Genomic DNA, 25,364 nt, shown 5'->3' with positions numbered 1-25,364 from the left:
GTTCCTAAGATTCCATGACACTCCCACTTTCTAATTTTGTTATTGCAACTGCAGGCCATTACCTGGCACGCTGGCCACTAGCTGCCTCACTCTTATCAGAGTCTGAGCTACAGGCAGTGACTTTGGCTCAGATATCTGGCATCTCAAACTCTGTTTTTGTGGTTAAGGACTCTAAAGTGCTGTGGGGAGTGATTAAGTTTTTCTCAGCGTAACAATTCCAGTTACTGTCATCCCTCAGTCCTGATTAAACCTATTTGATTTCACTAGTCTTCAACCCATTATGTGTTTGGGTTTCTTCTCCTTAGTCCCTGGCTCCACCTCTTCTGGCATAAATGTCAGCATGGCTGTATCTGCCAGCCTTCTGTTGAGTGAGAGGGCAGAGATGAACATCCTAGAAATCAACCAAGAATTGCGCTCGCAGCTGGCAGAGAGCAAACAGCAGTTCTGAGACCTCAAAGATAAATTTCTTATAACTCAAACTATTGCCTACTCCCTGGCCAACCAGCTGAAGAAGTACAGTAAATTCTATAGGCTCACTATACCAAAAATGATGAATGATTGCCCATCTTCTCCCTGAGAGATGAAATGCTCTCTTAATCAAAATTAATTTTATCCTTTCCATGCTTCTAGGAAAACAGAAGAGGGTATTTTAACCTCATTTTTTAAAAGATGGAAAACAGAGGCACAAAGTGTTCAGCAACTTTTCCACGTTTGCAATTTGGTGTGGGGTGGGACTAGAGTTAAAATACCAGTTATTGATTTCTGACATAGGAACAGAACCACCTGTTCTTCTCAGCAAGAGGCTAAATCATGTTTACAAGAATTCTCTCCGTACCATATAAGATCCTGCAGACAAGTAGCATCTAATCTGTGGCTCTACATATCTGGGACTAATTAATTTCCATTCAGTTCAGGCTGTTGAGGCCTGATAGGCAAAGTTCCATGCTGAGGACCCTGGTGGAAACGTGGTGATGGCACTCAGTACCAACTCCAAGGAGCTTAAAGAGGAGTCTGCACCTAATAGAAATTGTGGTATCCATAAGTGACAGCATCAAGAGCAGGGAGTACCCTGGTGACAGGGAAGTCTTGCTTCCTGGGGCACAGGTTGTTATTTCTCTCTCTCTTTTTTTTGAGACAGAGTTTCACTCTTGTTGCCCAGGCTGGAGTGCAACGGCCCGATCTCGACTCACCACAACCTCTGCCTCCTGGGTTCAAGTGATTCTCCTGCCTCAGCCTCCCAAGTAGCTGAGATTACAGGCATGCACCACCACACCCAGCTAATTTCTGTATTTTTAGTAGAAATGGGGTTTCTCCATGTTGGTCAGGCTGGTCTCGGACTTCCGACCTCAGGTGATCCACCCACCTCGGCCTCTCAAAATGCTGGGATTACAGGCATGAGCTACCACACCTGGCTGAGGCTCTTATTTCTAAAGAGGAAAAAAGAGAGCCCTCAAGACTGTGTGGAGGTAGCAGTGTGTAAAGCAGGGACCCTGGGCTAGTTTCCTGGGCTCCATCCAAGTTGCTCATCTTCTCTGTGCCTTAGTTTCCTCATCTGTTCAGGGGTATTATAATAATACCTACCTTGGTAAATTGCTACAATGAATTATACAACCCATTGCTTGTAAACCTCCTGGAACAGTTGTTGGCACAGAGTAAACACTATTAGTTCTTCATTCTACGGTTTCTAACTTAACAGGAACTTGATTAGTATTTGGGCATATTTCCTCCATGGCCTTATGGTCTTATGCCTCATATTTTATGCAATTATATCCAGATATGATTTTTAATATCTTGCACATATTGGTGCTTAAAATTCCCAGTTAAAAAAGAAATCAGTCCTGTGAACACACAAAATCTGCGACAGGTCTCAGTTAATTTAGAAAGTTTATTTTGCCAAGGTTGAGGACGCACGTGGGACACAGCCTCAGGAAGTCCTGACAACATGTGCCCAAGGTGGTCATGAGACGTCAATTAATATATGTAAGAAGTACATTTGTTCAGTCTGGAAAGGCGGGACAACTTGAAGCAAAGGCAGGAAGATCCAAATTATATGATTTCTGAGTACTCTAAGTGTAAGCAGAAATTAACACCAGCTGGTTGTTAAATGCTTATTTTAGTCGTTTAAAAGGAATTTGCAAGATACAATCCCAAACTAGTTTCTTAACTAGTGATTGGTCTCAGTCTGTAGACTGCTCTCTACCATCCTGGAAGAAGAGAAAACAACTCATCTTCCCTGTTGGAAGAAGCAAGCTCAAACTTCATAAACGATTTACCCGCATTCCATTGTCATGGAAGCAGGAAAATTTGCCTTCCTGTTGAAAGCAAGTAAAACTCCAAAAAAAGAAGAGTTGTACAGTAAAATAAACTTAAGATCTCGACCAAATCTGGGGAGATCAGGGATTCTCTGGAGGGGGTGCTGTCAGATCTCAGCAAATTATCCTATTGGCTTGAGCCATAAAGTTAGCTCATGCTGGTACCAAGCACTGACAGGAGATTTGTCAAAGGTCAGGGGCATCTCCACTCAGAATCCCCCCGTGGTGGTTACCAAAATGTGAACCCAAGAAATCTGAGACAGGTCTCAGTTGATTTGGAAGGTTTATTTTGCCAAGGTTGAGGATGCACGAGGACACAGCCTCAGGAGGTCCTGACGACATGTACCCAAGGTGGCTGGGGCACAGCTTAGTTTTATACATTTAGGGAGACATGAGACATCAACCAATATATGTAAGAAGTAAATTGGTTCAGTCTGGAAAGACAGGAAAACTTGAAGGAAAGGCAGGAAAACTCAAAGTGGAGAGGGAGCTTCCATGGGAGGGAGCTTCCTGGTCACAGATGGGTGTCACACAAATGGTTACATTATTTTGAGTATCTGATTAGCCTTTCCAAAGGAGTCAAATCAGATATACATCTATCTCAGTGAGCAGAGGAGTGATTGAATAGAATGGGAGGCAGGTTTGCCTTAAGCAGTTCCCAGCTTGAGTTTTCCTTAGTGATTTTGGAGGCCCGAGATATTTTCCTTTCACAGTCCCATAGTCCTGGAAGACTTCCTAGCTATACAGAAAATCACTACTTTATGCCCCAGTGCAGGAGAGGCTGCAAGGCTTGGGAAAGTGTCCCATGATTCAGAGTGAGACCTCAGGGGCTGTGAATTCTGACCCTACCTCATTCCAGGTGAATCATCTTGTCAAGTTGCTTGATGGGCCCCTGAGCTTTTTTCCTATCTCTAAGTTGGGGAGTATCAGATGCCAGGAAGTGGGGAGACTGAAGAGTAGAGATGTGCAATCCCTGCCTAGAGCCTGGTACTGGGGACAGTTTTGTCCTTGGGATGGACCTGGCTCCTGCCCTGTAGGCAGTGACCACAACAGCATGTCCAGCCTTCCACTGAGGCAGGTGTGTCTGTCTTTTCTCAGAGTGTGAAGAGTGCAAAGACCTCATAAAATCTAGGCTGAGGGATGAGCTGCAGTTCAAGGAGGAGAAGCTGGCAGAGAAACTCAGGCAAGCTGGAAAGCTCAGGTGAGGAGGCCCCATTGGGGGCAGGCAGGTGGGCAGGAGTGTGAATCTCTGTGCTCAGCGGCGGAGAAGTAAGAGCTAAGCTGAGCCAGGGGAAGGGCAGGAATTGCCATGGCAGACACATGTCACACAAATATTTATAAAACAGAGAACAATAATAGTAATTTATGGGTTGCAGTTATTTCTCAGAGCCTCGTTTTCTCTTTTTCTAACAAGTAATTGTTGAGGTGAAATTTGCATAACACAAAATTAACCAAAGGAAAGTGAACTACCCAGCAGCATTCAGTATACTCAAGATGCTGTGCGATCACCACTACATTTACTCTTAGTCAGAATCAACTCCTGACTGACTTGGGCTTCTCATTTCTTCAACCAATATTGCCTTCTTGACACTGTCATTCTTTTATTCTTTCATATTTCCAGTTGTACCTGGCCACATTTCTGTGCACGGCTTTGTCTCCAGTCACTGAATAATGCACGATGTGTATTTTAACATGAAAATGTCCACAGGCAAAATGAGAAATTGAAGGAAAATCCTTTTGACACTGATTTGGTTACAGAAGAAAAAGATGAATGGAATGTTGAAAAATCTTCCTGGAGCTGTCTCTCTCTCTGTTGCAGAGGGGAAGACCTGTTTTTTTAAAAAAATACATTTTTCTTTCTCTTTGCAACAGGCATTTCCCTTAACATGTGCCGACTTTCTGCGTGGAGGGCTCCTTTGTTTCAATATTAGAACTGATCACTCATCTCTTTCCACTACTAAATTTTCTGTACTATCCCACCTTAGGCAATATAAAGTCTCTGTTCACTCCCAGGCCCGAGAGCTGGCCCAGTTACAGGACAAGTTACGGGAAGGGAAAGATGCCTTCCTCTTACTGAATCAGCATCTCAAGGCCCTCCTCACTCCCCATGATTCTGACAACTCCCAGGGGCAGGACCTCTGAGAGCAGGCTGGCTGAGCACCTTGTCCACAAGCTCAGTCCAGATAAGGTGAGCACAGGCCCTGATGACACAAAGCCCCAGGCTTGTGAGAGACTCTACACCTCCATACCTCCACAATGACAGTTACATAGGTGGTGTTTCTTTCCATTAAACATATGTGGCCATGACATGACCAGGACTTCCTGGGTAGGAACAGAGACAAGAAGTCCATGGGGTTAGAGGTCACAGTATTGCAAATGTCTCCTCCTCCTTGATAGTCACGTTCTTTGGAGCAAGAGGCCATATCCATTCAGTTTTAAAGGATAGGAAGGAGGCTGTGACAGGAGGCAACTTGTTAGAGTAAAAAGAGTCCTGGATTAAGAATGAAGTTTCCCAGGCTGTATCTTCAGCAATGTCCTTAGTAACCATGGGTGAGTGATTGATTTATCCTTTCTGGATTTCTTTGTCTAAATCTGCACAGGGGTCAAAATGTCTCTTCAATGGTAGATACAGCATTCAAATATGGGGACACTTATGATTACATTTCAAAATAAGATGATGCCCCTCACCGTGTGGTGTTGGAGAAGGCACTTGATGTGGGGGCATTTGGTGGTAGGAAGTGCTTCAGACTGGAGCACTCCTCATGGAGATAATGTCCCTGAATAACACAGCAGAAGCCAACTTGGAAGGCTTGTGAAGTCTCCCAATGCATGGAGAAAGGTGGGACAAGGCTGTTTGTCCTCCCATAAGAGAAAGAAATAGATTCTAAATGTGAGAGTTGTGACAGGACACCGAGCCTGTGCCTGGGAATCAGATCTGTGGCAGGATGGGGAAGACAGCTGCCAAAGTCCAGAAAGATGCTGGACAAGCCTCCAGTGATATAGGGAGCAAAAGGTCTTTTCAATATTTGGCCACAGCTTGATGGTGGCCCTCCAGATCAGAAATGCATTGCCTGATGGATCAGGAAACCATACCAGGGCATTTTGTTAAAGATAAAACATGAAAGCTTTCAGCACAATGCTGACCCATACATAGATGTTAAAGTCTCTGTGCACATAGGGCTTGCTGTGCTTGCAGTGTGTGAAGTGAGGAATATCTAAATGGACACTTCTGTATTTGTTTGCAGAGAATGATGAAGGTGATAGTGAAAATGATAAAGATGAAGAGATTCATAAAGTATGAGAATCACCTGCCCCCAGGTAACACTGAATAATCAGGATCAGGTAGTGGGTGGATAAACCATGGAAAAGGTCTTAGAAAGAATACAAGTGAGTTGAAGGTAGTCACAGATTCCAGATAGAGGGTAAAGAAAGCTGCAGAGTGCGCTGATTTCATGTGCTCACCCAACAAGGAAATAGCCCTAGTCCATTGTCTTCATGGTCCTTGTAACCATGACCCTCGATAAACCCACCAGCCCTAGGGATTTCCTGCACTCACAGAGGAGAACTGTTCTCTCCTGTAATGAAAACCAGGTGGAGATGCAAAGCTGCTTTCTGCATGATTGTCTTCAGGTTCTTGTTAAGAAACATAAATAGCAAAGAGGTGGGCCAGGCATGGTGGCTCACACCTGTAATCCCAGCACTTTGGGAGGCCAATGTGTGTGGATCACCTGAGGTCAGCAGTTCGAGACCAGCCTGGCCAACATGGCAAAATCTCGTCTCTATTAAAAATACAAAAAGTAGCCAGGTGTGGTGGTGGGTACTTGTAATCCCAGCTACTTGGGAGGCTGAGGCAGGAGAACGCTTGAATCCGGGAGGTGGAGGTTGCAGTGAGCCGAGATTGTGCCACTGCACACCAGCCTGGGCAACAGAGTGAGAATGTGTCTCAAAAAAATAGTAAAGAGGTAACAAACAGAGGAATTATTTAGGAAGTTTCTAGAAAATGTAAACATCAAGAGAAGTACCTAGAAAAACATTGTACATTTCACAATATTAAAAAAAAAAAAAAAGACCTAGAAGGCACACCATTTCTAGAACCTACAGTGGCTCAAGAGCCTGTATTCCTTTGGCCACAGTATTTAAATTCAACCCAACTTTGGCACAAGATGTAGCAGCTGTTATGGTTCTCCATGCATGCTGAGTGTCACGTCTGCACACACAGAGATAGTTGAGCCTCCATCCTCTTCAGCTCCTATCTTCCCAGTGCAATGAACACCAGCTGCTCTCTTCCTCTTTGGCTCCCATGGCATCCACAATCTCTTGCAGAGAAAGGAGGAGTGCCTGTTCCCTCTTAGAGGGAGCCACCCCTTTGCTTTTGGGGACAATTCTCTTATGCCTATGTCAAAACTGGCTAGGACTCCCTGGGGTCCAATCCCTCTCTGTTTAATATTTTGTCATCTCTATCCCACCTGACTCATCAGGGTGGTGCAGAAGGCTGAAGAAAAGGAAGTCCCTGAGGACTCACTGGAGGAATGTGCCGTCACTTGTTCAAGTAGCCACAGCACTTATGACTCCAACCAGCCACACAGGAACACCAAAATCACATTTGAGGCAGACAAATTTGACTCTGGGCTGGTTGTAGACAGTGAATCCTCTCATGATGAATGGGAGGATGCTCTACACATTCTCCCAGGTAGACTCTATATTCTCTGTCCCTCATACCTCTGTCTAGGCTGAGGAAGATCAACTCTGAAAAAGAGCTCTATACAAACAAATTGGTTTGAATCAGAAATTAGGAGGGGTACTAAACACAGATATCAGGCGGTTTAGGGAGTTTTCCTCTCCTCCTCAGCCCATATCATGCCTCTGTCTCCCTGTTCCCAGTGTCATGGACCCCAGGCAATTGGAACAAACTCATAGTCACCTTTTTCCAGGAGGTGTGCAGGAGGTATCTATCAAGCCTCCTAGCTTAGATCCAATATCTCTCATCACCTGTCTTTATGTCATCTGTCCCTGAACAAAGTCCATGGAGTTTTTATGCCTTTTTAAGGAAATTGGCAGCCTTGCCTTTGTATTTGGAGATATTGTTCCCTGAGTTTCACTGCTCTCAGCTTCAGTCTTGATCTCCTTTAAGTCAGCTTGCTTAGCTGCACAGTCACCTTGAAACCAGGATGGAAACATTTATTCTTTACCTTGCTGATATGTTTCCACAGAGCAAGGTTGGGCCCTGAGTTCTCCACTCCATCAATGTCCAATGTTTCTTCGTAGCATCACATTTTTTTTTTTTTTTGAGACAGAGTCTCACTCTGTCACCCAGGCTGGAGTGCAGTGGCACAGTCTCGGCTTACTGCTATCTCTGCCTCCTGGGTTCAAGTGATTTTCCTGCCTCAGCCTCCTGAGTAGCTGGGACCACGGGTGCACACCACCATGCCTGGCTAATTTTTATATTTTTAGTACTGACAAGGTTTCACCATGTTTGCCAGGCTGGTCTCGAACTCCTGGCCTCAAGTGATCCACCCACCTTGGCCTCCCAAATTGCAGATTATTTTTTAAGACAGAGTTGTTAGAATTCATCCAACAGTCTGGTCTCATATATAGATGCCTTTAAACATTCAATGACCATATTATCTGGTGAGATAAGTCAGTATTGCAGCAACACTCTCAGAAAGTAGCTTGACCAAGTTTTGGAGATTTTTTGGGAAAAAATTTTGTTTAACTTGCATAGACTCAGGCAGGGAATGTGGCATTATGGTCTATACATAGAGGGAGATTTTGGCCTGTGGGTCTGGAAAGCAGGCTCATCTACTTCACACAACACTTAATCTAGAACATTCCTGTCAGAATCCATATTCTTGCACTGAGAATATTTATGTCCTTTTGCTATGACTGGACACTTATTTGGTCATATGTGAAGTGTGATTTGCTCAATGTGACCTGCTTCTCTGAATTTATTTACAGAAAATCAAAGTAATCACGAGGAAGAGGAAGAAAAAGGGCCAGTGTCTCCCAGGTAACGCTGTGTAATTGTGAGCTATTAGTTCAATAGTGATGCTTGGAGACTGCAGATCCAGGGAAAATGAGGAAATGATGAATAGAACAATTTCTTCCATTAACCCCGCCACAAATTGTCCTTATTAACACTGTTGTGGGTTATTCATGGCACTTGTGTTGGTTTTAATTTTGTAGTACTCTCAAGATAGGAACCTGCAATCAGATGAGCCAGGTGAACTAACCAAACAGGGATTTCTTGGTGTCGCCTGTTCTCTCCCATGTGTTTAAATCCAGGGAGAGATGTATATATGCTTTCTTCCCATTTGTTGTTAGTATCTTTGCTAGTATTTGCACAAGAAAAGAAATTCAAAAATAAACATATATATCAAAATATTGGGAAAAGGGGGCCCTTAATACACAAGATCTGTGTGTCTGCACTGCCTCAAGAGCTCTGTTCACTTGAATGCTGCATGTAGAATTCAACCCAATTTATGCAAAGTGGTTGAAGCCCTGTGTTAGTCCTCTGTGTTGCAAGTCATGATGGTAGTTTACACGGAGAGTCTGGGTGCCCTGCAGTGGCTCATCTGTGGCAAATGCACTGAGCATGACCTGCACATTTTTGCTCTGTCACCAGAGCAGTCACCCTCTACCCTGCATTTAGAAGGATAGCTTTTTTTCTCTTGAAGGAAAAATGCCTTTGCTTTTTGTGACCACTGCATTCTGTTTCCCATTGGATCAGCTGAAAGGCCTTGTTGTCTAATCTCTGTTGGTTTAATCTTCTGTCATCCCTGTCCTGCCTGGCTCATCAGGAATCTGCAGGAGTCTGTAGAGGAGGAAGCCCCTCAGGAGTCCTGGGATGAAGGTTATTCGACTCTATTAATTCCTCCTGACATGTCTGCCTTGTACCAGTCTTACAGGAGCACTTACAGGAGCAGTCTTACAGGAGCACTCATTAGAGAAACAGCAAGTCTGCATGGCTCTTGACATAGGTAGTGAGTACTCCATTGTGAAGTTGATAAAGCTCCAGTTAGCATCCCAGGTAGACCCCATAATCTTTGGGCCTTGTCCCCCTGGTTGGGCTGAGAGTTGCCATCACTGCAGGCTGAACCTATATATCAATGTAGATTTCAGTCATTCTGGAGTCGAGTCTGAAGCACAGGCATGGGGTGGGTCAGTGAGCTTGGCTCTCTTCCTAGTCTTAGGCCATGCCCATGCCACCCTGGACTGACTGTCAGGACATTGAACTCAAGGCAGGTGTGGCAAACTCACACCAAGCTCTGCAGCACATGCCCAGGAGTTGTATGTCAGATCAGCTCATCTGAATTAAGTGTCTCTTGCCAGCTACAAAGTTCCTTATGAGTTTTGTTGCCCAAGCAGGTCTGTGTGGTTCTTTACCTGCCCAAGGCCAGTGTCACCCTTGTCTACCTCTCAGTGGAAGATGTGACCCAGGTTTCACTGAATTTATCTCCATTTTCTGTGTCTTCTAAGTTGGCTTGTTTTAGCTCATCTGTCCATCATCTTGCTGGTATGTTTTCTAGATAAACAGTTGACTTTTCACTCACAAAAGCCATAATAGCTGATGCTTCTGTGTAGCACCAAGACTTATTTTGACTCAAGAGCTGGTACATTGCACCCATCCATCAAATCTCAGTGTCCACAATCTCATAAACTATCAAATTCTGGGTATTTGATGAGAGAAAGCTTAATATTGAAGTATCTCTCCTACGAGGTGTTAGAACTATTTGCCTACAATTTATTGGGGAAAATACTGCTCATTTGTGTACACAAACCTAGGGCAGAGCACATAGGGAAGATAACATTCCAAAACAGGGGGATTTTGCCCAAGGCTCATGAAAGGACCCAAGCCAGTTCTTTCAAGACTTGACCTCAGGCCTACTGGAATATTTCTCTCAAAGTCTCCTGTTCTCACACTGACAAGACTGAAGTCCCTGTGTTAGGATTGGACAGAGGAATGTTTCTGTGTGCAAGGAAGAACTGCTTAATGTAAGAGGCCCCATCTGAATTTATTTGCAGGACCTCAGTGTGATCAAGTGAAAAAGGATGATCGAGAGGCAACATGTCCCAGGTGAGTCTGAGAAATTGTGGGCAGTTAATTTGGTGTTGACACCTGGAGATGCCAAGTCCAGGGAAAACAGAACATGCTGAAAATAATGATTTCATTCTTGTCAGCCAAGCCTGAATTACTCTTACTAATATTGCTGTTGCTTTTCATTGCAGTAAATGTTTAGGTTTTCATTTCTTCCTACCCTTATCATTTACTAACCTAGTGAAGGTTGGCCATACCTCAAAAGCTGTATTCTCATGGCGACTGCACAGAAGGTTGAGCACATTTTATGGAAAATTATTGAGCCCACTCTATTCATGCTCACTGTTTGCTGTGTGTCCTTAGGGCACCAACTCAGAGTGTCCTTTAACTCCCTCATCAGTGTGTCACCTGGACAATTCACTAAGTTCTCTTTGTCTGTCTCTCTTTCTTTCTGTCTGTATTTCTCTTTCATAATTTACTACCCAGCCATGGCCTATTCCAACATAAAGGCAATAATTTGTTACCTCATTAATGGATCTATCCCTTTTCTTTTTTAACCACTTCCTTATGCCCCATGAAATCTAGCTGGGGCTCTGTGGTTTCTCATTTTCCCTCACTTACCCTTAGTTTTTCCTACTTCTTCAGGCTCAGCAGGGAGCTGTTGGAAGTGGAAGAGCCTGAAGTCTTGCAGAACTCACTGGATAGATATTATTCGACTCCTACCAGTTATCTTGAACTGCCTGACTCATGCCAGCCCTACAGAAGTACTTTTACTCATTGGAGGAACAGCATGTTGGCTTGGCTCTTGACGGGGACAGTGAGTACCTTACTATGAAGGTGATAGGGCTCCACCTGGTCTTCTGGATAGGGGTCATATTCCTGCTCCAAGTGGCCCTTACTGACCCGAGATGTCATTGCCACAGGGAGGACCTATAGGTGCATATAGGTTGTAATGAAACTCTAGTTCCACTTGGAAGCCCAGACATAGGATGGGCCAGTGAACATGGTTCTATTCCTAGTCTCCAGCCATGCCTGTGGCAACCTGAGCCCACTCTCAGCACATTGGACCCAGGCAGATGTAAAAAATTCACAGAACTATGATTTTGACTCAAGGGTTTGTAGGTTTCCTCCTTCATTCTAATTTCAGTGTCTAAAATTCTTGCATTCGTGAATGAGCTGGGTATTTGATGATACAGGGCTGAATACTGCAATTTTCCTCCTAGAAATCATCTGGGGCATTTTCTTTGACTTGATGGGAACAATAAGGCATAACTGTTTCCACAACTTGGGATAAATGATTTTGGGATAATGATCTACCAGAATGGGGATATTTCACCCTTGGTTCTGAGATGCAAATCAAAGAATATGACCAGCTTTCTGGCCTCCTGAAGTATATCTCTCACATTGTCCTGTTCTCATGCTGAGGAGCCTGAGATCCCTGTGTGGGGATTAGACAGTGGGCTGTTATGGGTGTAGATGAATTGGCTTATTTGGTCTGTCCCTGTCTGAATTTATTGCAGGAACTAAAAAGGACCAAGAAGAGGAAGAAGACCAAGGCCCACCAGGCCCCGGGTAACTTTGAGCAATTGTGAACAGCTACTTCTGTGTTGACACTTTGAGACTCCTGGTTCAGGGAAAACAGAGCAGGCTGACAATATCGATCACATCTTTTCAACCAAGCCTGAAGTATTCCTACTAACATTGCTGTTGGTTTTCATTGCAGTAGATATTTAGGTTTCCATTTCTTCCTCCCCTTATCATTTACTAACCTACCGTAGATGGACCATACTTCAAAAGCTGTATTCTCATGACAACTGCATGGAAACTTAAGCGTATTTTATGGAAAATTATTGAGCCCATTCTTTTCATGATCACTGTACACTGTGTGTCCTGAGGGCACTAACTCAGAGTGTCCTGTTACTCCCTCATCAGTGTGCCACCTGGACAATTCACTGAGCTCGTTCTCTCTCTCTCTCTCTCTTTCTGTCTCTCTCTCTGTCTCTCTGTCTTTCTCTTTCATCCTTTTCCATTTGGCCCTGTTCTGTCCCAAGATATAGCCAATAATTTGTTACCTCATTAATGGATGTATCCTTTTCTTTTTATGACTACTACCTTATGCTACTCATGAAATCTAGCTGGGGCTCTGTGGTGTCTGATTTTCTTTGGCTTACTCTTTAGTTTTTCCTACTTCTTCAGGCTCAGCAGCAAGCTGCTGGAAGGGGAAGGGCCTGAAGTCTTGCAGGACTCACTGGATAGACGTTATTCAACTCCTTCCAGTTGAACTGTGTGACTCATGCCAGTCCTGCAGAAGTGCCTTTTACTCATTGAAGGAACAGTATGTTGGCTTGGCTCTTTACGTGGACAGTAGGTTCCTTACTATGAAGGTGATAAGGCTCCACCTGCTCTTCCGGATAGCGGTCATATTCCTGCACTGAGCAGCTCTTACTGAGCTGAGAGATGTTGTTGCCACAGGCAGGACCTATAGGCGCCTGTAGGTTTGAATGAAACCCTAGTTCCAGTTGGAAGCCCAGACATAGGATGGGTCAGTGGGCATGGCTCTATTCCTATTCTCAGACCATGCCAGTGGCAACCTGTACTCAGTCTGAAGACATTAGACCCAAGTTAGTTGTGACACGTTCACATAACTATGCAGCACATGCCTGGAGTAATCTATCAGACATTCTAATTTGAACCACATATCTCTGGGTAGCTACAAAGTTCCTCAGGGATTTCATTTTGCAGGCATGTCTCTGATCTTCAATACCTGCTCAAGGTCAATGTCATCTTTGTGTACAGCTCATGCAAAGTCGTTACCCTGGTTTTAATTAACCTAACCTCATTCTTTGTATCTTCAATGTCTGCTTGTTTTAGCTGATCTGTTACCTTTTGTTTTGGTTTTGGAAGCAAGACTGAGCCCTGTCACTTTTTGATGCCATGAATAACCAATTTTTTTTTAAAGAACCAAAGAGTTATTTTTGATTCAAGGGTTTGTTGATTTTCTCCCACATTGTAATTTCAGTGTCTAAAATCCTCGCCTTTGTGAACAAGCTGGGTATTTGATGAGACAGGACTGAATACTGCATTCTTTTTTTCCAGAAATTATTTTGGGTGTTTGCTTTGAATTGATAGGGAAAATATTGCATAACTGTTGCACAAACTCAGGACAGATGATACTGGGATAATGATCTACCAGAACAGGGGACATTTCACCCTTAGGTTCGGAGACAAAAACCAAGGAATCCGTATCATGTCTGACCCTCAGGCCTCCTGGAATATATCTCTCACAGTGTCCTCTTCTCATGCTCAGGAGACAGATGTTCCTGTTTTAGGACTGGACAGTGGATTGTTGCATGAATAGGGGAATAGACTTAATGTGTCTGTCCCTGTCTGACTTCGTTGCAGACATTGAAAAAAAATCAAGAAGAAGAAGAAGACCAAGACCCACCATGCCCCAGGTAACTTTGAGCAATTGCAGACATTTAATTTATTTTTGATATCTGGAGATTCCAGATACAGGGATAACAGAACATACCTCTCCATTCATTCAGCCAACTATGAAATCACCATATTAGTAATGTTAAGATTATCAGTGTGGAATAATTATTAAGCAGGATTATTAGTTAATATTAATATTATTGGTACAATATTAATAAAGTTGCCTCTTTTAATTTTACACCTATATTTGTATTTGTTTCTCTTATTGATTCCTTCAAAATTGTACTAATCTTTATTCAATTGATTTTGTTGAACTGATCAATCACATTTTCTGCAGTTTCCTTTTCTGCCTTTTTGGCTTAAAGTGAACTTGAGATGCTCATCCAATGTCTGAGTCTTTGCCATTATATTGGCAAATATCTGAGAGCAGGAATGTGAATACAAATAATTCATATCATGCCAAAATTTTGAGAACAAGAGGTGTTGAGGTCACAGTAACTCTATCAGTCTATGAAGACACAAGGGTCTGCTGCATGTGCTGTGTCATACCTCTTTGGTAGAGGGATCATTCCATCTCCTTCCTTTCCAGCTCACTGTCTACCCAGAGCACTGAGCACCTGCTGCTCTGTCTCCTGCTGGAGACAGAGAAGGATCATTCTCTGCCTGAGGGGACTGTTTTTTGCTTCCTCTGGCTTCTCCTGTCAGACTCTCTGTAGAATCAGTTGGGCACTGTAGTTTCTGTTCCCTCTAATGTTTATCTTCTGTGTTCTTCACCCACCAGGCTGAGCCCGGAACTGCCAGAGGTGGAGGAACAGGACGTCCCACAGGACTCCCTGGATGAAGTTTACTTGACTCCTTCACTCCCCCATGACCTGTCTGACTGCCAGCAACCTTACAACAGCACGTTGTACTCATTGGAGGATCAGCTCACCTGCTTTGCTCTCGATGTAGCCTGTGAGTTCTCCAGCCTGAAGGTCACAAAGCTCTACTATTCTCCTAGGTGGCCTCTATATGTTCTGTTTCCTGTAACTTGTGCAGGTGAGATGGATCATCTCTGCAGCCAGGCCCTGTAAATTCAGAGTGTTTTGAATCTGGTTCTTGGATCCAGTTTTATGCTCAGACATTTGATGGGTGGAACCCCTTTCTCTTGTGCCAGGTGATTCCTCTGTCACCCAACCCCTTCTCACAAGAGCAGGCTGTAGGCATCAAAACAGGCCAGAGAGGGGAATGATGAGGGATCATTGCAAACTCTTGGCCACAACAGCTCACCTGGAGAATTTTATATAACAGACTTCATTCCTTAAGATAGGGCATCTCTCTTTTCAGACATTGTGTTGAGCAGCACCCTTCTCATCACATATCCTGAGCAGCGCCCTTCTCTCTTCTCTGGCCATCCACCTATGCTGACATTTTTCCCCCCATTATTTTGGAGGACTGTTTCATGATTCCTGTGTTTCAAGCCAGATTCTCTACTACCTCCTCTGAGGTGGCTTCCCTCCACTGAGGCAGTTAGTGTCCCTTCCTCCATGCATGGCCATGGCTTGCATCCTCTGTAGAGCCCCGGTGGTTTCTTTCATGTGTGGGTTTGTAGTTTCAATCATGTGTCATCTCAGTGCTATATTCTCATGTAAACCATCAACAACTAGTTTCCCTGATCAGGTGCTGGCCTAACTGATGAGCAAAGCACAGTGGTTCTCATCCCCATGACCTCCAGCAAACCCTTCCTGTGAGCAAGTGCCCCTTGAGGTCGCTGTTTCATAGGGTGTGTAAGGGAAAAAAAATTTTATTTTGTTCTCACTCATTCTGTTTTTTTGTACCATTATTCTGAGAATTTCACGTGAATTGTTACGAGTTTTACCCGTTGACTCTTGTAGGAAGAGCAAGTAACTCTGTGATGTCCCCCATCTGAATATGTTGTAATGACAGTAGTGACTGAAACTTTTGTCTTCCATTCTATTTTGGTCAGTAAGCACCTTCCTGCTGGAACCATCCTCTTTCCTGTGTTTCATTTCTCCTTCAGTTTCAAAGAAGCAAAGGCTTTTGTAGGATCACAGCAATTCATAAAATGAAGTAAAATACACATTACGCTTCCACCTGTCATACACCTTGCCCTTGGCCAAGCAAGCTCTGTCCTTGCTATAACCTATGCAGTGCCCAAGGGGCACTCCCAAGTGGGCAGTGGCATCTCCATGTTAGAGCTGAGGATGCTGAGGCTCAGCAAGGTCCCTTCACTTGCCCAGGATGCCCCGAGTAGTCACAGTGAGAACACGGGCACCACTCCATGGTGCAGTTGCTGTCATTTCTCTGTGGTTGGATCTCTCAGAGACTGAGCTAGGATGGGTGCTCAAGGTTTTTCCCTTTGTAGCAAATTTGTTGGAAATTATTTCAAACTGAAACAGAAAATTTGCTGGTCTGGTACAAAGAACTCCTGTAGCCCCTCATGCACATAACCCAGTGATAAATACCTTAGTGCACTTTGTCTTTGAGCAGGACCAGTGGCTCCTCCAATCCCTCCAGGGGGACCTACAGCTCCAGAAGGTGCTTGCTGGAAAATGTCTCAGGGAATGAAAGATGCCAGTCTGTTCCTACCTTGTATCACTTGGGTTTCTGCTCTCAACATGGCAGTCTTGGAGCCCTTATAAAGTTACTGGGCTCTGTCCCAGGAACACTCCTGCCAGGTCCAGGCTCCCATGAGGAGGAAGGGAAATACTCAGACACATGTCTGAGAAGTGAGATGTCTGTGATATGGGCCAGCTCTGCCAGGGCATCATGAAACATGGGCCAGGAGAGGCCACGTTCATCCATGCAGACAGGCTGAGATGCATGAATGCACTGTCTCAATTACACCAGAAGACATCCTGTGTGTGGGTTCTGATGATAACCTATGAAGAGTTTGTACCATGCACAGCTGTGATCCTAGCCATGGTGCCAGAATCGATGTGCTCCACCTATCCTCTCGCTTCAGGGAAAGTCACAGTAGAATCAAACTAAATCATAACTTGATCACTTATTGAGGACTTTTCCCCACCTGCTCTAATAATACGTACAGTATTTCAGAAGTTTGAGATGTTTTTTGTTTTCTTCTGAAAATGCAAAGAATATTAAAAGTATAAGCTTAAGAAGACTTAGTATTCTGAGAAAGAGGGATAAAAGGACTTAACAAAATTAAGTATTCAGAGTTAAAAACATTCCTAAACATTGATTCTAAATAGCACTTGCAGAGGACAAGAATGGGAAGCCTGGATTTGACCAGGCTTCCCCAACCAGATTTGTTGTTTTGAGTTGTTTCCCCATCTGCCCAACATAAACTACCATAAAGTTGCATTGAGTGTCCTAAGTGATGTTTAATGAACAGTAAACTGTGCCCTGAGCAACTAAGGAGGCCACATGAGGTGGCGTGAAGGGCTCGGGGACAAAGACCCAGAAGCTGGAAGGCACCCCATGCAGGGCTGCACCAGAGAGGGGCCAACCTGACTCCAGGGAAGACACTGTATGTGGGAGTGGTGGGAGGTGATGCTGGATAGGATCATGGGGCAGAAGTTAGAAGGAGCACAAAGGCAGGGTGAGTGGGGAGAGTCACCCAGCGGGCAGTACTGAGAGAGTTTTCAGAAACAGAGTAAGAATGTGGAAAGAACAGGACTTCTGGGCAATAAAATTGCTGAGACAATTGCTAGTGTGAAGATGACAGAATTAGAGAAAGCAGCTGTGGGGGTGTATGAAGCCAGGCATCAATGATGAGTCTGTGGGGAAAAGAAAGAGAGCTCAGACTGTTACTGTGTCTACGTAGAAAGAATTAGACATAAAAGTCTCCATTTTGTTCTGTACTAAGAAAAATTCTTCTGCCTTGAGATGCTGTTAATCTGTAACCCTAGCCCCAACCCTGTGCTCACAGAGACATGTGCTGTGTTGACTCCAGGTTTAATGGATTTAGGGCTATGCAGGATGTGCTTTGTTAAAAAAGTGCTTGAAGGCAGCATGCTTGTTAAAAGTATCACCACTCCCTAATCTCAAGTATCCAGGGACACAATACACTGCGGAAGGCAGCAGGGACCTCTGCCTAGGAAAACCAGGTATTGTCCAAGGTTTCTCCCCATGTGATAGCCTGAGATATGGCCTCATGGGAAGGGAAAGACCTGATCTTCCCCCAGCCTGACACCCATAAAGGGTCTGTGCTAAGGAGGATTAGTAAAAGAGGAAGGCCTCTTTGCAGTTGAGATAAGAGGAAGGCATCTGTCTCCTGCTTGTCCCTGGGCAATGGAATGTCTCGGTGTAAAACCCAATTGTATGATCTATTTACAGAGATAGGAGAAAACTGCCTTAGGGCTGGAGATGAGACATGCTAGTGGCAATACTGCTTATTAATGCACCGAGATGTTTGTATATGTGCACATCAAGGCACAGCACATTTTCTTAACTTTGTTTATGACACAGAGACCTTTGTTTACATATTTTCCTGCTGACCCTCTCCCCACTGTTACCCTATTGTCTTGCCACATCCCCCTCTCCGAGATGGTAGAGATAATGATCAATAAATACTGAGGGAACTCAGAGAACAGTGCTGGCGTGGGTCCTCTGTATGCTGAGCGCTGGTTCCCTGGGCCCACTTTTCTATACTTTGTCTCTGTGTCTTTTTCTTTTCTCAGTCTCTTGTCCCACCTGATGAGAAACGCCCACAGGTGTGGAGGGGCAGGTCACCCCTTCAAGTCTGATATACTGTGCTCTCAGGAAGATGAAGAACAGATACACGGAAGGCATTTTAAAGAAAACTTAGAGAAACCTTGGTGAGAATGAGGATGTGCAGAGGGGAGGAGAGAGAGAGAGGAGCCCTGCGGGCCCCGTCCCTCTTCTGAGACCGATCTGGACTGGCGTGAGGCCACTGGAAGTCTTTCCTTAGTCCACTTTCTGAGAGTGTGATTTCCTCTTCCTGTGGAAATAGCAATAATTTTTATGAGGGGGTGCTGTCCGGACCCCACTGGAGGAGTGGGTAAGATGAGGATTGTGCTCGGTGTTGCCTCCCTACAGAACCACACATGCTGATCGGTAATACCTGTGGCCCCTAAGTGTCTGTGAAGGGACTGGTCCCTCTACAACATTGCTTATGACTGTGGACACCCACTATATGGCAACAAGATGTATATGTGTGGGCAGGTGGTGAAACAATTATAGGCAATGGAAATTCAAAATGTTTCAGAACTCTGAAAAGTTCACCTTATGTAGTATTTGGTCTATTGCAGGGGGCCCCAAGCCCCTGGGGCTGTGGTCAGCTACCTGTCCCTGGTCTGTTAGGCACCAGGCTGTGCAGCAGGATATGAGTGGCCAGCAAGCAAGCATATTCCAGCCTGAGCTCTGCCTCCTGTCAGATCAGCGGTGGCATTAGATTCTCACAGAAGCACAAACCCTATTGTGAACTGTGCACGAACGGGATCTAGGTTGTGCGCTCCTTATGAGAATCTAATTAATGCCTGATGATCTAAGGTGGAACAGTTTCATCCCAAATTGATCCTTCCCTCTTTTCACATCCCCCACCCCTGGTCCAAGGAAAAATGGTCTTCCACAAAACCAATCCCTGGGGCAAAAAGTTTGGAGACTGCTAGTCTACAGTGTCCCAAAACCCTTTTCTATGGTTCCTTCCCAAAGCCTGGAGGCTCTAAGTTCTCCCCTGTTCTTATACTCCTGTGTGTTAAGAAAAATAGCATTTCCTATGCTCTGAAGATTCTCCAGAACATTCTTTCTAGGCTGCAGGATGGAGATTAATAATAACAGAATATTTGGCATGGCCTTGTTAGCCAATCCAAAGCCCTCTGGGCTGAAGTGGGGGTTTTTCACTTCAGGGACATCCAGCCTGGGTACCTTCCATCTCAGCATCCCCAGGCACAGACAGGAAGGTGACATCACCCCATTTACATGACATCTGTCTTTGTGGCCTGGGCCACTGGGTGGCTTACCTCAGAGGTGGAGATGCCAGAGATGGGTGTTCTGGGCATGATTAAGAAAGGGAAAAGTGAGAGCATTCCTACTGAAGCCCCTTCTCCTTTCAGCTCCCACCCAGGCGGCCTGTCCTTATGGGCCTTGGAGTGGAGACTTGAGCCACCACCTGTCAGAGGTGCAGGCTTCACAGCCACAGCCAGAGCCAAGAACCCTGGTGCCCAGTTGTCTGTGACTGCAACTGGATCAAGGGTTTGACTGTGGCTATGGCTTAGCCAGGTGGGGCATTTCCTCCACCACCTGCAGCTTCACAGCCAACGCTGATCCTGGGAAGCAATGGCCCTTCCAAGGTAGGGAAGTAAAGGGCACTAGGAAGCTCTAATCCAGGTGTTGGTAGTCATGGTGCTGTGAGGGGAGGAGGCAATGGGGTCTCTTCATGCTCCCTCTGAGTCAAGCAGAAATCCACAATGTTCCAACCCAGTGAGGTGAGCAAGAGCCTGGGGTTTAGGATCAAATCTGCTCTCAGGTCCTGGGTTTAACCCTTACTCATTATTGACCTTGGCGAAGTCATTTGTGGTGTTGGTATTTACATCTCAGTTCCGTCATCTGTGAGACCTGAAAAATAATATTGACATTCAATTATTGTTGATAACATTAATTATGAGAATTTCCAAAGGGCTAATTCAATAAAAATTGCTCAATAAATCTATGAATAGATGTTATCTAATTCTGTTATCTTTCTGGTAAATTAGCACTTAGGAAGTATTGTGGGATCTGGCCAGCAGCCCACAATGCAACAGGGTTCTTTCTTTGTTCCCAGGCAGATTGGCAGGTTGAGAAATAATAGACACACACAAGGTGGTGAAAGCTGGATCCAGGGGTGTCACCACCTTCTGGTCCCATGATGCTGCCAATGCACTGGATATACCAGCATTTATTATTAACTTTAGTGAGGGCAGGAGTAGGTTAGCAAGGGATTTAGGATCATTTGATTATGAGTGAGACGGTCACATGGGGATGAAGTAATTTTTTAACATAACATCTGTATGCAGAAGTACAGTATACAGAGATAAAAATTTACAGTATAGTGTGTGCATCAGTAATTTCTAACAGAGCCTTAAAACAGAAACACAGTCTTTCCAAAACCTATGATTAGCAAGATATTAATCAGCAGTAACAGTTGCAGCAAAAGCTGGTTACAAACAATCCATAGAAACAGGACGTGAAGCTAGATAACCAGTTAGACCAGAAATCCTCAGAAGGGAGTATGCCTTAACCCCAAAGAGGCCTAGAAAAGCCATGGCAAGATGAGAGTGTTTATAGCCCTATCTTATCCATGTGAACAGGCACCCCCCATGTGTCCGTTTATAGGCTCTCCACAAGGGTTGCATTCCATTCCCAGAGCTATGAACATCTGCTTTTCTGGGATAGGAATCTTGGTGATGTGAAACCTCCCTGACTGCACGTCCGTTCATAGGGTCTCTGCAGGGGGAAGCACATCATGCGCTGTTGGCTCATTCTGGCGCCCAACCTGGCATTGTCTTTACACAATCCTGTGTGCAATTTTGTATTTACAATAATCAGGAGCATTTCATCTTTTATTCCGTAGCAATAGTTTCAGGGGGTCTCCCTACAGGAAGTGACTTCACATGCACTGTTTCATCTTAGGGAGAGTAACTGTTAGGGTCTCTACTTTCTAGGGACCCCTCTTCCTGTGTTTTCTTAGAAAGTCTCTTTTGCCAGTTTTCTTCCTCTTTGTCAGCATCCCTTTTTAAGTCAATTTTCCCCTATCAAGCACTTTCAGTAACAACCTATTAGGCACATTCAGTAAAAGTGCAAATCCTGGGCCCACAAGTCAGTCTCCTGACATACCCAGCTTCTTGCTCTGTTTTTTTTCCCCCTTGTTTTGAAATAAAAGAATAAAATGGCAACCTTCTCATGGAAAGTGTACAGATCTGTCTGTTTTATGAAACTCCATTTAGTTCATCATCTCCACTCATGTCCATGGCCATGTCCTCAGTTTCCTTCTCCCAGGGTTCCACTTCTGCTCAGATTTCCTTAAAACCCTGGGTTGTGTTCATCCTTACTCTCCGTCCCACTCAATATCTCCTCCTGGAGCCCCTGGGGCTGCCTGTTGCTCATCTGTCAAGTGATGCCCCCAGCTGAGGAATAAGAAGACCTGCGTCCTCAGGAGGAGGGAGGGACATGTGAGATAATGAGCACCATCTGGGTCGTGGAGAGGACACATGGAAGATGCTCAGTGAGTGTCGGGGGATGTGTAGTCCCTGACATGTGCCCTGATAACTTTAAGTATTTAAACTGATTTCTTCCACTGATGTCTCTTTTGCTTCTCCATGGATTCCCACACCCCCAGTCAGGACTCGCCCACCTGGCTCCAACACTCTTACCTGCTGGGTTTCCCAGGAGTCCAGAGCACTAACCAGGCTCCAGGCAAGAGGACAGAGTGAATGCCTTTTGTTTCATTCTCCTTTACTGGTGACTTCTCCCTGCTGTCTAATAGGGCATTTGTTTCTCAGCATGTCTTCCCTTTGTCATTCATCTTATTTTTCTGATTTTTTTTCCAATTTCAATGGACCAGATTATAATGTTAGTGATTATAATGCTAATTCAACATCCTCCACATCCCTATGTAATACTTTCTTCCAATAGATTTTTATATATAAATACATGCATTTATGTCATTTGTCATGTACATTATGCATATTTGGCATGTATTTTTAATTAAATATGTATATATGCTATATACATATCTGTATGATCATTTCATCAATATCCCATGTTTAGTCTTCCCAATTCTTTTCTCTCATATGTGCATTTAATGTGGATTTTGCTTGATTTTTAGAATCTCCTCCCTCCCAAAACACAGCCTGTATCCAGTGTGACTTCCTTGCCTTTGCCTTATCTACCTAGAAGCTATTTGTGTTTATTAATCCTAAGTTTCTTGAATATGTTTGTCAATTGAGATCACCTTTGCCTCCTGGCAATCTTGTCATTATTGGGTGATGCATGAAAAATCAACAATGCAGAAAATACCAAAATGTCTTTCTTGGCTTCCCTTTACCCCTTGGACTTGCTTGTCCAAGGCCACTTTCCCTCTCTGATGATCCTCTTGGGAGGAAGAGAAAGTCACAGTAGGATCATGGACAACAGTGAACACTGTTGGGTGTGGTTTCATTTTCAGAGCTGGGTTTAGAGCCTTCCCTTGAATGAAGAACCCTCTCCAGCTGGAAGGGGATGCTATTGAAGGCTCAGCTGACAACACACATGGGCATCAAGTCATTGGCCACATTCATGCCTCAAGTGTCCTAAAACCGAATATGATCAAAAGAAAACTGTTGTTCAGCAAGTGGAGACTGGCATGCAGATTCCCTGGCCTGCAAGCTTAGGGTAAAAAGGTAATCACATCTATGGCTCTTAGCTGCACTCACTCCTGTGTCTATGATGACAGCTCATTCTCCCATTGCTTTTCTCTTCCCTATTCATTGTCTCCAGCAGCTGCCATCATGTCTGTCTGGTTTTACCTCTGTGTCCCATGAGCTGCCACCCTGCCAGGACCTTCCATTCCCATCTGCTCTTTGCTCTCTGAACTCTGCTCTGTTCCCATTGCTACCATCTTGGGTGTTCCTCTCACTTCAGAGTTTTGTTTGTCTAGATATTGAGAATATTTCTAAATGTCTTAAGGTGTAACCAGTTTGTGGAATCAACTTCAGGGAATTAGAGAAAATAAGTTGGGCCATGGTTACAATCCCTGCTCTCTCTTTGCTAACTGCAAGTAGACTCTCTTGTTTTTCTTTCTTTCCTGAGCCCCTTGGAAAGAATACTTATGATTTTATATATATATATATATATTTTTTTGTTTTGTTTTGTTTTGAGATGGAGTCTTGTTCTGTCACCCAGGCTGGAGTGCAGTGGCGCCATCTCGGCTCACTGCAAGCTCCGCCTCCCAGGTTCATGCCATTCTCCTGCCTCAGCCTCCTGAGTAGATGGGACTACAAGTGCCTGCCACCATGCCTGGCTAATTTTTGCATTTTTTGTAGAGACGGGGTTTCACTGTGTTAGCCAAGATAGTCTTGATCTCCTGACCTTGTGATCCACCTCTCTCAGCCTCCCAAAATGCTGGGATTACAGACATGAGCCACCTTACCCAGCCTTCTATATTTCTCTTTTTTTCATTTTTTATTTGTAACCAACCAAACAAGCAGCAGTGAAATCATATTTCATTGTGAAACTTTATTCCTGTCCTAGCCAAGGTGACCCAACAGCCTCTCATGACTGTTGAGAGTCCAGATTGGAGCCTTTTCTCTCCTTTCTTCCAAACACTGTTGAAAGGGTCTGAGGCTGGGCTGTAGTTCCCAGGTGGTCAATAGCAACTCATGTGGCCTTAGTTCAATCTTAGCCCTGTGGCATCACTGCTCCTCTGTTGTGAAAGGCAGAACTGGATGTGGATGTGGTCTGAGGCCCCTGCTGCTTCTCACATCCAGGGTTCTTCCCATGGCCCTCCCACTGCTCCCTTAAAAGACTGGGACATGGAGTTGTAAGGGGGTGGGTTTCTCTGCAAAGGGTCCTCTCCTTCTGCAGCCCTCTGTTTCTGGGCATGCATGGTTGATGCTAAGCACATCCTCACTGGGAGGTGTGAAAAGCAATCACTTTGCTCCAAACAGAGCTAATCAGGAAGAAAGGTACTGATGTTACCAGTTGCTAGTAGGGCATAGATGAGGTCCCTACATTCTGCACCCCAGGCTGACTGGAAGTTCTGGGGTATTTTCTTCTCACTTGTGGATGGCACCTGCCACTTCAGCCAGCCTGAGGCTCACCCTGCAGCTGGTCCTCCTAGCAGGAGCTCAGTTTGCCCCTGGGTTATCACCACTTAGCAGTCCCTCCAGACTCAGCCAGACAGGACCAGACAAAGATTCTCATTTGATTTTTGTCTCTCTCTCCCCCCTAAAGATACCAAATACTGCTGGAAGAATGAAAAGGATGAAAGGATGTCATCAAAGTAGTTTTTTCACTTGATGGAAAAGACTAAAACAGCAAAGCAAGTTCAAGATCAAACACAACACCACAGGGATCCTTTGCTGAGAAGTGAACTTAAGACCATGAAATGCTGTTGATGATTTTAACCCACCAGGCTCCTTTGATTTGAGAAGCCACAGCCCTTCCCCCTCCAATTGTGATCAACTGTGATCAGTACCTAAGGAGACTGATGCCCAGATGAACAAACAGCATTGAGAGGCCTTAGCCCTGATCCTCTCAATTCCTATCCCGTAGAAAACAGAAGTCAGGAGCCGCTGGCAGGAGACAGCATGTCACCCAGGACTTTGCCAGTGCAGAATAAGAGCAATGCCACGTTCTTACTGAAAGCACTTAGCCTGAGTTTCATAGAAGGTAATCACCAGACAACTGCAGAATGTAGAACACTGAGCAGGACAACTGACCTGTCTCCTTCACACAGTCCACGTCACCATGAATCACACAACAAAAAAGAGAAGAGACATTTTGGGTTGAAAAAGATTGAAAAGATAATGTAGCTACACTTCTTTAGTCATTTTGAACCCAAAGCATCTCGTCTTTTTATTGTTGTCATTGATGGTGGTGACATGGATTTGTTTGTAGAGGACAGGTCAGCTGTCTAGATC

General features: G+C 44.6%; 1 pseudogene; it reads left to right on the top strand.

Moving 5' to 3' along the window:
* The first annotated feature begins 325 nt into the window (after window positions 1-325).
* On the top strand, window positions 326-24,733 carry LOC101127175 (neuroblastoma breakpoint family member 4-like; annotated as a pseudogene).
* Window positions 24,734-25,364: the final 631 nt, after the last annotated feature.

The sequence above is a fragment of the Gorilla gorilla genome, chromosome 1 (genome assembly GCF_029281585.2).
Source record: "Gorilla gorilla gorilla isolate KB3781 chromosome 1, NHGRI_mGorGor1-v2.1_pri, whole genome shotgun sequence".
NCBI lineage: Eukaryota > Metazoa > Chordata > Mammalia > Primates > Hominidae > Gorilla > Gorilla gorilla.
Note: the sequence above shows the minus strand (reverse complement) of the source record. Positions and strands in the feature narration are given on the sequence as shown.